A 16,624-nucleotide genomic window follows, 5' to 3' on the forward strand; every position below is an offset into this window, starting at 1 on the left:
AGGGACCCTCATACAAATACAAAACTGCCAGAATAAAAGCATTGGTTTATTCCAGTCCGCACTCAGCTGATTAAACTGAAGGAGTCGTCATGAAGATAGATAGATAAATAGATTGATAATATCATTTTTTTAATAATTGCAGCCTTCAAACTTAACATATTTTGACAGGAGAGTATATTAAAAGCCATTAAAACAGCTGTTTGGCTGTAGGGAATATTACTTGTGGGTTGAATGCAGAGATATGTGTAGGTATTTATTCAGTAATCAATCATAGAGAGAAAAGACCTTGAATTTCAGTTGGAAGTTTTTATTTTTATCCTTTTCCTTACTACTGGTCTTTAAACCTGCTCTGAGGAAAGCTATACATGCCCGGCTGGTGCTCATCAAAAGCAAGCAATCACAGCTAAATCAGCATGCAAAATGCCACTCAACCTTGGGCCTTTATTAAAATTTGCTGGGACTCAATTTGAGATAGCAATCGTTCTTATTAAAAAGCAAAATGTAAGATAGTTTTTTTATATAAATCTCTGGATGGAATGGAATTGTTAATCAGCATAGGCTGATGTGATTTCTCTGTTGCAAATCCTGCCGAGGGCTCAGAAGTGGCACATTACCATAATTCCTAGGCTAGAGCTGGCAGCTTGAAAAAGACCTGCAAGAATCTTTAAAATGCTTAAGCAAAGCTGTAAGTCACAGCAAACAACACACACTGGGGATGGTTACCACAGGTTCTTCGTGTTATATAACAAAGTTTCTTCCTTCGGTCTATTTGCTCTTACCACAATTTGCTGTTTTGTTGGGTAATTGTTTATGTTTTCTCAAGAAAAAGGGCAACAACAACAAAATCCCAAATCTAACCAAAGCTCTGTTATTTCCCCTAAGAACCCAACCTATTTTAATACAAACCCCTCTGCCATATTGTGGATTCAATATGTGTAATCACTGACTATATACGTATATATACACACACATATATTTTTTTAATTTAAAACTAGCACCAATTACTTCACAATCATTTTAGCACCTTTCCTTTTCCCCTGTCCTATACTGCTGTTATGCTGGTGTCTGTGGGTCAGCAGTAAACACATCCCCACGAATATTTTGTATCTTCATTTTAAAAGATTATTGACCTATTTGTTATCCCAGGCATTAATAAAATTAAGCTATTATTATTGCTAATAATGAACACTAAGTAATGCAAATTACAATTATTTTGTATGATGGAAAACAATGTCGATCACTGCAGATAGAAAACTCCTCAGCTGAGCTATGCTTTACCAGTACAATTACGATTTATCTTTAATATTACTATAACTTTCAAAGTCTGCTGTCATGCCTACATTAGGCACTGCACAAATGTATAGCAAAGAACAGTTTTTCTATATATGTTTTATTCTGTCAGTTAATAATGAGTAAAGCACAGTCCAAATGTCATACTACCACACTGGCAATACATTTTGGAGGCTATGGCATCAATAGGAAGTGTTTTCATTGCTAGGATGCTTTTGGCTCAAGATCCAAGACAGACGGTTGACTGCTTTCTTCTTGTCTTTAATTGGGAATGCATAAGAGGCAAAGGAAAAAAAAGAGCCTTTTCATGAGGTACTTCTACCTTGATATTGCTGGTCCAAATCTAGTCCAGGCCAGTAATGGACAAAAGCAATTTTTTCTGATTTTTGTTTTTTGGTTAGGGGTCTGGGAAATAATGATGTTACTCACGGTCCAGTTCTCATGGGAGATGTGTCCACCTAAGAAACGTACCTCCTCCCAGGGGTTTGTTGAGGTGTTCTGCGTTAAGATGCCAAAAAATCATTGCACAAAGAGTGAGCTACCTGTTGACCTACAGAACAGCCTTTGCAAACTGATGCATATGGAAAGAGAAACTTGTTCTGATGTTGATTCTTCTGTACCTGCCTTGAAGATTGTGAGAACAAATCGGTCATAGATTGCTGCCTGATAGTCATGAGCAAATTTTAATTCCAGCATGCAGGCACTCCCTTTGGAAGGGAAAGACAGGCTCAATTGCACATGGAGAGACAGAATTGCAACCTTGCAAAAATCAGAGACTTTGTTTCGAGAGCCAAACAAAATTGAATGTGTTCCCCCCACACACATACATACCCTATCATCAAATATTATCAATTTAATTGCTCAGCTCCTGCAGCTGTGAGCACAATATATCAGCTTGGCTGGAATGGAATTTGTAATTCTGTAAGACACGTTCGAAAATAAAATACTGAGCTAAATTCTCAGCTAATGAGAATCAGCATCAGCATAGTTCCACTAACCTCAGATAAGCTACTGAGCAAGTAGGAATCGTTCGAGTTCCTCTGACTTAGTTGGAATGCCTTCACTCGACTCAGCAGAGCAATATAAATTTACTCCAAGAATTTGTGTTTCTGTGCCTTTTTGGGATCTGATATATAACCAGTGCCTGGAATGAACCAGCACGATGTGATACACCACAGCAGACCTTCTCTAAACATCAGCGGCTCTGCCATGTAGCCGTACTGGCGAACTCACTGTCATGGGATGTTGTGAATGCTTAAAATCTACAAGGTTTAGGGGGGCCACTGGAGAAGTTAATGGAAAAGAAAGCTGTTTAAAGTTGTTAAATACAAGGACATGATCTCTGGCTCAGAAATTCTCGATCTGCAAATTGCTGGCATATTTGGGAAGTACCGTCATGTGCCTGCACTTTTCTGATATTCTTTTCTCTGCATTTGCTTTCGGCCTTTCTTAAAACAGGATCCTAAGTTGAGAGGACCTCCACTCTGGCCAAGTATTGCTGGTTTTATATTCCCCAAAAAATGAATTATGAACCAGAACTTTTTTCTTCCTCATCAGGGCTTTCATCTCCTCTTCCCCCACTCTAACACACACTTTTCCCTTTATTTTGAGCATATAAAGGGAAAAAGACAGTTAAGACAATAAATAGAAGATCATAAATGCCACATACCTATTTTCAGCTGTTCTAGGAACAAGACGAGAATGGGAATTTTTACTCTGGATAAATTTCCCACTCCATACAATACTTTTAGCTCACGGAGCTACAGTAACAGTAATTTTATGAATCAAGTAGACTATTCCTGTCTTCTATGCTTTAGTCAAAGTATTATCGCAAAAGATGAAGTCTAAATTGTCTATACCTATGATATAGATATACACACATATATATGTAGACATATATACTTATATGTGCATATACATGTTACTAGAAAAATGGTTTCTTTTTTTATTTCAGTTAGAGATAGTAATTTGTGCCTGCACAAACAAGATGAAAATAATAACACCTTTCACTTGTTTTGCTGTGTTGTTATTGATTTCCTTAGGTGCAAAGCCACAGAGAATTGGGCCCTTTGCATTTAATTCTGTGTGTTTCGCAGCTATTGCCATGTGGCCTATTCCAGTGAAAGTTTAGCATTCTTGAAGGGTTATGTAAATGTATACATTAGTGAATAAACAGATGGTCTTTAATGAAAAACATCTTCTTTTGTGAGCTGTGTCACACTGATTTGATTCTTCATTTGTAGTATCAGATCTTTGATGTAATGGAAAAATGCATGGAGCTGAGTTTATACAGTCCAAATTTGAGTGGACATCCCTTAGAAAGGTAGGAAAATTTACACTGCATCAACTAGTGGTAGGTGAACCAGTACAGCCGATTTTTCATTGTTAGTGCTTGAGAACAAAAAGATGTGGATTTTGATCCAAGGATCTTTGGCTGCCCAGCAGATCTGTTTTCTGGGCATCAGAAGTGCCCGGACAGATCTAGGAAACAGGCTTCATTTTTCAATTTAAAACAGCAATCAGATTGGAAGAGACAGAAATTATCTCTCAGAGAAAAAAAAAAAAAAGGAAAGAAAGAAAACAAAAACAAAGCCAAAGGAAAAACCTGAACAACCTACAACCTAAAAACTTAAAGAGATGCTTTGTTTATTTCCATTCATGTCAAGTCAAAATGGAATAGGAGTTTAGATGCCTGTGCTGCATTTATTTATTTTTTTGAATGACTAGATTTTTTAGAATCAGGTTACGCAGTTGGACTTCACATTGCATTTGCTGCGGCTGCTTCATCAGAAATGCTGGTAGTATTTGTCAGCCTGGAAGTGTCTTGAGGCTGCTTCTGAGAGATACAAGGAGGCAACTGATAAGGAGAGCATCAGAAGGGCAGTTAATTGCCTCCAGTCTCTCGGTGCCGGGGAATATTTAAAATCTATGGGATTAAAGGCAGATTAAAAACTGTGGAAGCAGGAGCCCAATAGCGCTGAAAGATCATAATCAGCAAGGGTAATGGCAGAGCAAAAATGAATGTGGCAAATAAAATGACAGATAGGAAATTCAGATCCGCTTCTAATGCTCGAAGTTCCATCTTGTAAGCACAATTCATCTACGTGTAAATCATTTTTTGGCTTCAAGCTTATCAGCCAATCGGTGAATTAAAAATGCTCTTTCCTTGGAGGATTAAAGAGGTTGATTGAAGTCAGTGTGAAAACTGGCTAATAAGTCTGGAAATGTCAGGAGGGTGCTTCATAGAAACTCAGTGTACTTTTTCTATATCAGTGCTATGAAACAGGAAGTTTGAAAAGCTCTGTAGTTCTGTTACTTTGAGAAACGCTTTTGTGTTGTTTTTTTTTTTTCTCCTGTGTGTCAGAGTGTCATGCAGAAATATTTTAATTTGCAAGATGAATGGTGATAGATGCAAATGTTGAAAAATTAGATTGGGAGAATTTGCTAAAATATGCAGAGAAGTAAGAGAAATTTCATTTCAGAAAGCACAGTGAATGCATATCACGGCCATGGGAAGTTCTGGGTTCCAGGCCATGAACTGCTTAGACATGTTCCACCTTGGAGGGGATGTTTAAACTTTGCTCCTTTTCCATGTGTAAAAATCTAGCGTAGGCGGTAAGGCCAGAGATTGTATTACGGCAGGCTCTCTGCTAAACATGAGAGCTACCAGGCTATCTCCAGATATGTGCATACATGAAAACACACACTCCTGTATGACATGAGGGCTTTCCATCAGTGTTATTAAAAATTGAACAAGAATTTCAGAGCTTTACATGCAAAAACTGTGCTGTTAATGTTTCCACAGCCAATATTTCCATCTGCAGTGCCCACACTAGTAAGTGCAAATATACTTACATGGATGTATTTAGAGAATTTGACTGCATCTGTCAGTTCCTAATATTGGCTGGACTATGGACTAATACCCTCTCTTTATTTCAGACCCAAATCACAAAGAAAGCCAAAAACTGTTCACAAACAAGTAAAAGAGAATTTTCTGGATGGAAAGCTGCTACCTGCAGCTGCATGATGTCTGGTGCTGGGTATACCAGTTTCTCTCCTCCTGGACTCAAGGGAGGAAGAAGTTGAGGGATGTGTTCGTGAGTATTAATCCTATCTTTCATTAGCATGGGGAGCATTAGCCCTTCGGGTTGTTAGAGCCATGAAAAGCAGTGGATGAATGAGGATGCTGATGGAGTAAGAAAGGAATCAATTATTCAATTCTCAAGGACTGAGCCTAAGACTAGCCAGCTCACTGTCACCATTTGCTCCCGCACAGACAAGCTGTTGTCCTGCTTGCTGGCAATGCAGCTCTGTCCTTTCTCACCTACCCCATGAGCCAGATATGGCTGGTTGGCCTGGTCTGTCAGTGGAGGCTTACTGGGAGCCCCATGCTTTGGCAGCAGCTTTGGGCTGGGGTCCTACCTTTTGCTGCAGGTACATGACCCACCGCATGGTCACAGCATGTCTTGTCTCTCATGTGATTCTGGGGAATATTGTCTCAGCCAGCAAGAAAAGAAAAAAAAAAAAGATAACTCACTGGAAAAAAATCTTGCTTATGGTTAGGTTGCAGGGCCCAGAAAATGTCAAAATCAATGTAAATGGCTGTTTACCTGCTTCTAGTCTGTAACGTTATTTACTATGTCTCATTCTTGGGCTTGGAACACCAAATTGGCAAGCTGACCCATGTTTTCATTCACCGGTTCATTCATAACCACAACCAAAGAAACGACAAAGATGCCCACAGATTCATAAAACCCCTGTCAAAAATGATGTCCCAAAACTCTCTGCAGCTGCCTGATTCCCAAGTCTTCGACAGAGGTACCTCCAGGGAGGAGAGGCAATGAGATATACTGGATTCCTCTCCCTGCTGTGAGATGTGTTTCTGCTCTTTTTGCCCTATGACTGCTTTTCATGTAAAAGGCGTTAACTAGTGCAACTCTAACCCAGATCTCACGTCGGCCAGCTGAGAGCCTAACCGCTAGACTGCCGAGTGGTGGTCTATGTGTGTCTGGGTTATGGGAGGTTTCTTTGATCTCCTTATGCCCCCTGGAATGCATTTCTGCGCAGCTTCAAGAAGAAGAGGCGGCTGCACATCCTATCTCCCCAATCTCAATCATCTCACTTTACCCCCATTGGTTCGGGCCCTCTCTTGGGAGGTGGGAAATGTGGTTTGGATCCCTCCAGGCTGAAGAAGGTACCGAAGCCAGATTTCTCACTTCATGGGCCAGTGCTTTCTCTAGCTCGTCTCCTGATAAAAAAAAAGAACGTGTGTGCACCCCTGTCTTGGTCCACGTTTCAAAAAGAGTGAGCAAAGCTCAGTTCTGAGTGCTTCCAGATGTCTCCCCTCGGGATTGGGCTCGGCCCTCTGGAACCTAAGTGGAGGGAGATATTTTGCTTTGCAGACCTGATTCATGTACCTTAGGATGGGTTGGAGTTTGGACACACCCTGTGTGCTCAGCATTTCCAAATTGGCTTGCTTTCAGTGGCTTCCAATGCACCGCATGGATTCTCGCCCCAGGGCTGCTCCCTGTTGTAGCAGACTTCCTGCTTTTAAGCCTCCAGGCTTGAGGCTGTAGCAGGACGAGAGAGGAGGTGTATGGAAGTGCTCCACTCTCTCAGATAACTAACGCTCCTTATGCATTAGGCAGGGAGAGCTCAGGGGCCTAACGCTGTGCTTTGGGTTTCTGTTTTGGGGCCAGGCACCAAAAAAATTACCACTTAAGTCCTTTTCTTGGCTCTAGTGTTTAGTTTTTAGTTTGGGAGAACCCTGTTCAGTACCTCGCTGAGCCATGTATTTTCTCAGACTACTGCGGTTAGATTACTGGAGGTATTTAGACTTCTTAAAATGGACAGGAGAGCTTGGAAAGCTTTCCAAAATCTCATGGATTTAGGCATTCATTCCTAGATCTTCAATGGTACTGAAATCAGCAGGACTTTAGATACCTAATTACCTCTCTGCAGTCACTTCTGCAAATCCTATGGGGTGCCTGTGTACAGCTGAAGGCATATAAGTATCTTTATAAATATGGCCCTCAGTGTCCCTGGGTACATCTCCTTGGTGCATTTTGTATAAAGCCTCAAGTTTACACATGCCTCAGCCAAACTGTGTTTTGTGTCCAGGCCTGTGTTAACTTTTGGGCGTGAACCCTATGATACATGACCTGTACGATGACTGACATGACCATAAAGACATCTTGTATGACCTTGTGGTGGCATCTGTCACCTGGGGATTCTCTCTTGAACAAGTCTTAGAACTGCCATCCATAAGGGCAGATAGGATTTGCTGATACCGTCTTTCTTGGCAGTCCCTGTGTGGTGTGGATGTCCGTGCCGAACTGTGGGCTTCTTATGGCCAGCAGACCCTTGAAAAGAGGTAAGACATGATTTCTTCAAACATTGCAGCAATTTCAGTTTGGAGTTAGCCTGTAACTATATCATAGCTATGCAGGCAGTCAGGCAAGATACCGTTTCTGTGCGCAGTATCTTGGCCAAATGGCTGCTAGACCAATGCTAACTTTTGTCTGCTGTGGGTCTGCTTCTGCATCTGCCAAAATAGAGATGCCCACAAAGGCATCAAACTTATGCTTTCTTCCTAGCCCTGACATCACTGCACTGTGTCATGTCACTGTTGTTGTTCATAGGTGACTCTAGCCACATAGATGACACTTGACTGTGGCAGAAGCAGTTGAGGGTTGTCAGGCAGGATGAATCTTTCAGAAATGGTTAAAAGCTGTGAGGAAAGAGAGATGCTGCTGGTGCAATTAGCTAATTAGCACGAGGTCAAATTCTTCCTTCAGACACAGTGCTCTCCCTTAAAAAGAATAATTTGCCTAGCAACATCAGAAAGAGACAGCGAAGAGATTGGAGCCCTTCTCTAAATCTACATGTGGAAAAGAAAACATGGTGTTTCTGATACCGCTCTTCTCCAGTGGGACACCTGCTGAGTTTTTAATGGTATATGCCATGAAGGAGACCAAATCAGAAATACTAAGGACTGCTAAGGTGAAGATAAGTAGCTTATGTGTGATGTGACAGAACCAGAGAAGGGATGCACAGAGAAGGGCTATGTGGCCAAAGCAACACACAAAGGAAAGGGTCTTTGCAGCTGCATTCGGGGTTGAGGACTGGGGTAGAAATGCATGGTTGGGAGAGCCTTTTCTATTCTTTGTTTGCACGGTGGATCTCAGTTTACGAGAGTTATGATCTAGTGACTGAGGCCTACTTTGCTGCACAAAAAGTGGTCCATAACAGCAAAATCTCTCAGCCTTTAGAGAGAGTGAGATTAAAACTCTTTAACTGTGAGTGATGTTAGGGCAAATTACCCCAACTCACCACTGCCTACAAGTGCACACAAATATCTACCATAATTCATCAAATACCTACAGCTTAAGCTAGAGGTAACTTGATTTGTACCATGAGAAGTAACCTTAAGGTACCTCAGGGTTACCTCAGGGTACCTGTGACCTTAAAATAAGCTGAGCTCCAAAAGGTATAAATAATAATAATAATAATAATAATAATAATAATAATAATAATAATTGCATCTCCCTGGATGCAGCTGGACTTACGTGTCAGGAATCATCCTTAATAATGGTGTGTGTTAATGAAATTATTATCTGATAACAGTGATTTTCCGTACACCTGTTATAGTAGGTAATCACAAAAAACAGAAAGGTGAGGTTTTTAAGCCCACCTGACAAACAGGAACACCTCACTCTCTATCTTTGTAATCACAGCTCCACAACCAGTTCTTTGGGGCTGGCTTTTCAAAGCAAAGAACTGGAAAACTAGGAGAACTTCCCTCGGATTGATAGTTAGGCTGATGTTATCCCAACCAGGGTATGCTCACAGGACTGAAATCCACCCATGGGTGCCGCAAGAGTGTATTGAGGGTGGAATTTGGATAATAACTTACAGTTTCTGTCCTGCTGCCTGAGAAGGAGATAAGCTAATATAGCTTTCAATGACCTATACATGTCTCTGAGCTTCCTTGGTTTTGGTGGGCAGGTTGGCTGAGTGTTTCACAGGTTGTTTAGTAAACATGGTTAATAAGCTTTCTGTAGCAAATGCCCAGTGCTACAGCCCTCAGATTCATTTGATTAGCTATTGCTGGCTTTTCTGTAAACATGGGGCTGCTGCTATATTTATCTTTTATATTTTTCCTATCATAACCCATGCAACATGACATAAAGACAGGAATGAACTATTGAGGAATGTGGTGTGGCAGGTGAATTCTGCACAGCTCCCTTGTCGTTTAGCTTTGTACCCCTTCCCCTCCCTCCTCTTCCTTTATGCTTTCCTCCTCACCGTGGGGAGATGCTCTTCTTCTGAGCTCTGGGTCCGCGTCTCAGTCTCCATTCATCTCTCTGAAGAGAATAAACTGACTCCAAACTGCAGCGGGGCTGACTGCAACAACAAAACCCATAAAGAGATTCCCCTTCTCCTCCACTTGTGAGGGCTTTCCTCGCTCAATCTGTCCCAGGGGGGTTGAACGCCTTCTGCCACCTCACTCTTGAGACGTTAAGACCTTGAAATTTGAAAGAGGAGTGGCGTAGTCTGGAGAAAAATGGACCCGTGTTCTAACCCATGCAGCTTGTGATACGCACATTGTCGGGTGATAACAAAGGATTTACATAGGATTTACATTTTTCTTAGGGGACGTTTAGTGGAAAGGGAGCAATCAGTAGCAATGACAGATGAATCCATTTGGCGGCAAAGGCTGCCTCTTTCACACAAATAACAGGCTTTTTCTTAATCTACAATTTGTCACTGTTTATTCGGCAGTGCAAGCCCTTAAATTGCCCTGCAGCATCCTGGGTTTGTGCTCCCTGGGAAGTAAGGGAGTAGTTTGGGGGAGTTAGAGGGCATTTCTGCCTCTCATATAAACCTAGAAACCTGAACCAGCTTTCCAGGCTTCAGTCAGTTTTTCTGGGTGAGAATATAGGTGGAATGTGACTTGATCTGTCGTGACTCATTCACGGGCAGGGTGCAGGAGGAAACAGTCTCACTCCCATCAGCAGTAGGCAGGTTTGGCATTGGTGCCCTCACTGCTCAGCGCTTGCTTTGCTGGGACTGATGCTGAAGTGGATTCACAGCTTTTTATTAGTCTTCTCAGCTCCTCTTTAGCTCCTGACATGAGAACTATCAAAATCTGTCTAGTTACCTCTGTTGCTCCAGAAGGCAGAGAGGACACAAGAGGAACTTCAAGCAGACAGCTCGCCATCAACTTTTATACAATCCTGCTTGACCGTATGCCATGTTTGCTCCCAGTTTGCTCCTTGCTGATTGGGATGTTTTCATCCTGGCTTCTGTTCCCTGCTCCAAATATTATTTCTGCTCCAGTCATTTGTAGTCCAACTTATATCTGAATAGTGATTCCTGCCTTGGGGCTGTGGATAAACTATGTGAAATCTCTATGGTCTTTTCAGAGCACTGGGTTCCTGCTGAACGCAGACGGTGGATCTAATGCTGTATAGCTCTGGATGTCTATGCCATTTGCCTCAGAGTCCAATCAACATAAAGCACTCCTCTTCCAAAAAAGTCTCCACTCAAGTAATGAAATCAGTTTAAGAACTATGGCTCTTTTATTTTAATGACCACTGCTCGGTTTAGGCCATTCTCTGCTCCCCTGTTAGCCTGATTATATAATTCTGTTTTGGGGTGTCTCTGGAAGGTGACATATATTATTCAGGAGAAGGTGCCTAATAAACAAACTCAGTTGTGCATCCACATGGAAGCTGATATTTATTCTAAGTAAGTAACTAGCTTCAACATGGTTCAGGCTGGGTGGCCAAGCACTCAGAAAGCAAGAAATGCAATATTAAGGTTGGGAAGTCATACAGTGGATAATCCAGCTGGACCTTTGACCTCCTGTATATATGCCTGAAATTGTCTTATTATATGGCTACAGATTCTTTGTCCCAGAATACCACACTGACTATAATATAAATGTAAGCATATCATTATACACAAGAGTGTTTTCACACTTGGTTGGGTTCTTGACTTTCAATCAGATTTATGTATCAATCTAAGCTTGGAGAAATGCTTTTGTTTCCTTTTTTTTTTTGTTCCTATATATGCACCTGTACAGAATTAGATTAACTTTCTTCCACCTTATTCTAAATTAGAACAATTTCAGGGAATGTAGTATATTTCAGAGAAATAGGAACTGAAAAATCCCTTCAGAGCAGAATTTAATTCTACAATAAAAACCCTATTCAATGTATATGCAGAAAAGTAACTCAGTTGCAATCTTAGTGTTAACCCCAGTAGTTGTCAATGTCTGCAATGGGCTTCAGATCCTCCTCCTAGCTAAAGCCTTGGTTAGAATCTACATCAGTCACTGTAGTGGATATAGTTGTTCTCTTGTGGAAGTGATTAATTGTCTAGATAAAAGTGTAATGTCATTAGCTTTGTCAGAAGTTTTATGTGACTGAAAATCATCCATAGAATTGGTAGTAATGACCCAATATATTTCATTGCCAACAACAGGGATGACCAAGGCCTTTTGTTTTTCCCATTAAAAAAAAAAAAAATGCCCAGATTTTACCAGGATCCTTGTCTCATACAGGAACATTTAGATTCCCCTGTTTTAGGGATGTTTCCAGGTTAGCAAGAGCATCTCCTGTACAACCACATTTGCCACAGAAATTTGAAGGTATATAGAGAATGAGAAGGGGATTTTCAGGAACAGAAAGGGGGAGCTTACAGTTAAGGAAGCTGAATGCTTATCTGGGGAGAGGAACTCTGCCCCTGTTGGTGTTGCTAAGGTCCTTGGAGAAATGAGTGAATTCCTGGAGTCCCTTTTTTTCATCCCCTAGGAGCCCTGTTTAGGACTCTTTGGTTTGCTTTGCAAATATGATGAGCCATTATTGTGACAATTAGAGTTGATGGGATCTGTGTCTGAAACATAGAAAACTTTCTATAATGCTAAGGTCTTAGAAAAGTCATGCCTCAAATGAGGCACCTAAAATCAGGGGACATCCTTGACAAACTACTTCAACTTCAATCTATTATTCTCAAGTACACTCTTGTTTTTGACCCAGTCAGTTAAAATGGGAAGCGTTTCAGGTTTTCTTGCCTGAGCATATAACGTCTACCACAATTTGACCATAACTTTTTCTACTACCTCTAGATGGTAGTGGAATGTAGATCCAATTATTGATATTATTTCTACTATTATTATTACCCTTGCTTTTATTTAAAATATGATTATTACTACTATTATTTATAATTGTAATATGATCCTTATTGATTAATGCCACCACTATTGCTATGAATAACAGTGGTTGTGGCTTTTTAGGCTAGCTTGGGTAGGTTATTCTATGCAAAATCATTGCTGATGGTCTCAGCTGAGAAGTAAGGGACAGGGCAAATGATCTTTCCTTGAAGACAGAGTGAGATCTCTTGGTCACAATCAGGGCCAGCTGGCAGAGCACTGTGAGCAATGTTTGGTCTCTTCTTGTGCTATTCTTGCTTTTATTCTCCTCTATTTCCTGCTATATTCAAATAAAGAAAATAAAAAGAACCCCTAGAGGTGGATGAAGACTAGGTGCTACACGAGCTAGCAATGTGCCCTTGCCACAAAGAAGGTGAATGGTGTCCTGAGCTGCACTAGATAAAGCATTGTGAGCAGGTTGAGGGAGAGGATCCTTCCCCTTCACTCAGCACTGTTGAGACCCCACCTGGGGTACTGTGTGCAGTTCTGGGCTCCCCAGTACCAGAGAGACATGGGCATACTGGAGAGAGTCCAACAAAGGGCCACAAAGATGATGAAAGGACTGGAACACCTTACACATGAGGAAAGGCTGAGAGAGCTGGGACTGTTCAGCCTGGAGGAGAGAGGACTCAGGGGAATCTCATAAGAGTATATAAATACCTGAAAGGAAGGTACAAAGAGGATGGATCTAGGCTTTTTTCAGTGGTGCCCACTGACAGGACCAGTGGCAATGGGCACAAATTGAAACACAGGAGGTTCCCTCTAAACATCAGTAAACACTTTCTTACTGGGAGGGTGACTGAGCACTGGCATAGGTTGCCCAAGGATGTTGTGGAGTTTCTTTTCTTGGAGGTGTTCAAAAGCCATCTGGACATGGTCCTGAGCAACTGGCTCTAGGTGGTCCTGCCTGAGCAGGAAGGCTGGACCAGATGATGTCCAGAGGTCCCTTCCAAACTCAGCCATTCTGTGATTCTTTGATTCTGTGATTCTGTGTTCACTGACAGGGTTAAAGCCCTGCTCCCTCTCCCTGGTCCCCATACCAAGGACCTTTGTACTTTTTTGTTGGGGCTCCAGCTGGAGTTGAGGTCAGGCTAGGACATCTCATGTGTGCATGTGGGGAGCAGCTTTGCAGCTGCTGTTCCTCTGGCTTTGGGCATCTAAGGAGAAGCTGTGGCACTGGGCAGGGCAGTTCCTGGGCCTTTGTGAATCACTGAGCACCTGAGGGCAGAGGAGAGACCTAACGGTGGCACCTGAAGCTTCCTCCAGCTCCTCCTTAAAACTGCACCTGGATGAGATGGACCTGGAAACGATGGACCGTTTTTTTCCTATTACCTTTTGGTTATAGGCTAAGTTTGCTGTGAAATGCAGCTTCAGCTGTCATGAAATTACTTGCACCCTTCTGGTCAAATCTACTGATAACTTCATCTGGGAGATTCATTTGTGGAGTAAGTTCACCAAAAACTGAAGGTGAAATAAGAATAGGATACATCTGTTTTGTCAGGGATTGCTCAGCTGCTGGCATTTTTGTGCCAGAAGTAGCAAACACAGCTTCAGTTTTTCTTCTTTCTTGGAGAGTGCCCATGCTGCTAACATATGAAGAAGAGTGAATGTACTCACTCCCCGCTGTCTAAAATGTCTTATTTCATATGAATATGCAGTCACAGAGAACTCACAGACAACGTGCTAACCATCACCCTCAGGAATTAGTCAATTTACTTTCTGCATTGACTAGTATTTAAATATGTTTTTGAGATAGGAATAGATCCAAGAGGAGGAATTAAGAGCAGCATGCTCCCATAGCACTCCCCAGGGAGGTGAGTAGGATATTCAGTGAGGAGGTAGCTGAATCAGGAAGAAAGTTGGATTTGAGCAGATGTTTCCCAACCAGCCTCTGGGCTGAAGGGTATCTGAGGGCAGCATGATCCGGACGGCTCTGGAGCCCTTCCACTTGGCAAGCAATAATTCAGAGCTCACACAGACGAAGAGCCAGGGTGAGTCACCAGTCTGCTGATTAGGCTGCTCTCCTGGGAGGGAGGCACCTGGATCCCAGATCCAGGTTAGGGCTGCAAAGTGAAACAGCATCAACTGGGAGGGATTGGAAATACTTAATGCTGCCTGGTTAGGAGGCTCTTCTTGTGTGGGAGGCACGAGTTTGAATCCACTCAGAGAAAGGAGGGAGTTTAACTCAGGTCTCCTAAAACCTAAAAGAAAGCTCTTATCACTACCTTATAATTATGAGGTTGGGATGGCTCTTCTTGGGGTGCCGAGGTGGACATTTGACCTTGTTTTCTTAAAAGCGATGTTTTTTGATCCATGGGGACGTTCGACAGAGAACAGAACAAAACAGTGACTTCTAGTCCTCCTTTCTGTGGGACTATCTTTTTTTTTAAAACTGCATTGAGGGCTTTTTACCTGCAGAACAGACAATTATTCACACTCCCCTGACTGGCAATACCATACCATGCCCTGGAAAGTGCTGAGAACATGCTTGTATGTGCAGCTGGGCACATTATCTCTGGGAATGGTCTGGTAGACTGGGAGCCAGGGATGGCCACAGAAAAGTTTGAAGGGCCTGGAAGAACTTGTAGCTATGAAAAGAGAATGGGGAATTTTTTTGTCTTGGGAAAGCCTCCATAATTTTCTCTTAAATGGATATGCTAATGGTAAGCGGTAAAAATGTAGAGTCTTAGGGATGGATTTTTTTTCATTTGCACCAGCTTAAAGCAGAGGATGATTCAATTAAAACACAGAGAGTTATTCTGAATTGACTCTTCTGTAAAAGAGATAAGAAAAATGGCCAAAATTATTTATTTATGTCAATCCTATAAAATGTGTAAAGGGGAATCTCCCCGCCTTTAACAGAAGTGATCTGAAAGATCCTATCTGGTCTACCTCTGTCAGCTTGGCATCTTTGCAGTAGTCAGTGGTTGCACAAAACTGGCCAATTTTTCCATATATAACGTTGCTAAATTACCCTTTCTGGTTTTGTTTTATTACCCCCTCAGAGCAATGATCTCACCGATCAGTGTTGTGTTGCTCTTCGGGAGTGGCAGGGGTGGAACGGGGTGGGACGAGCAAAGCCCTGAGCTTTTTCCAGAGTTCCCTGCATATGCAGAACATTTCATTGTCTTCTCTAACACGCCCTCACCTTTCACACAGACTGGAATTTGACACACCAGGTTAGAGAAAGAAAGCAAGGAAAAAAAAAGAAAAAAAAAAAAAGCACAACACAAGAAAAAACCCAGCAAACAAGATCTTATCATGGAAAATATCCATCCACCCTCCTGATAATAAAAAAGGCCTCAGGTTAGGAAAATAAAAAAATGACTCTAATGAACACTCAAAATTAACATGCAAATACATCCATGGTTCCTGGCACAGATGGAAAGCCCTCTTCCAAAGATGCAGTTTTTACACTTCTTGCAAAAGGGAAATTTTATCCCAATTATTGATGGTTTTGCATTGTCTTGAGAAGATTTTCTTCTCTGTTGAGGAAAGCTCTGGATACTCCTTCTCCCTCACCCCACCCCATACCCCACATTCATTTCACCAGGTGGCATGACGAAACCCTCCAGATCAAGGCAGGTTTCATCAACAAGGCTTCATGCCATGCCACCCATAATTCATCCCAGCCTGCTGTGGCTTTCTCCCAGCAAGCAGCACCTCTTGCAAAACCAGTCCCTGTCTCACACTCCTTCCAAACTTGTGTTCCTGAGCACCAGCAATAGAAGAGCATGAATCACTAACAGAGCATACAGACCTTCGCTCCACTCCGTCCAGTTTGTGTCATTGCCTTAATGTTAATTACACACCATAATGTGTGCATTTAATTTCCGTGGTATTTCCATTAAATTAATCAGGCAATTAAAATTAATTAAAATTACAGAAATCACCTGCAGAAGTGCTTGAAACATGGGGGAGGGGAAGGGAGGGGTTGGGAGGGAGCTGGGAACGTAGATGGCTGTGTTTTCACAGACCTTCCTTCCCTTGATTAATTTTGGGGATAGACTCTTTCAGAGCAGGTTATTTAAGGATTTAAAGACTGTTCCAAGGCCCATTGAAGCCAATGGAAATCTTTCTATCGGCACTGATAGGCTTGGGACCAGGCCACTAGCC

Source organism: Nipponia nippon, unplaced genomic scaffold (genome assembly GCF_047370975.1).
Source record: "Nipponia nippon isolate SJK-2023a ecotype South Korea unplaced genomic scaffold, ASM4737097v1 scaffold_3, whole genome shotgun sequence".
In the NCBI taxonomy this organism is placed as follows: Eukaryota; Metazoa; Chordata; class Aves; order Pelecaniformes; family Threskiornithidae; genus Nipponia; species Nipponia nippon.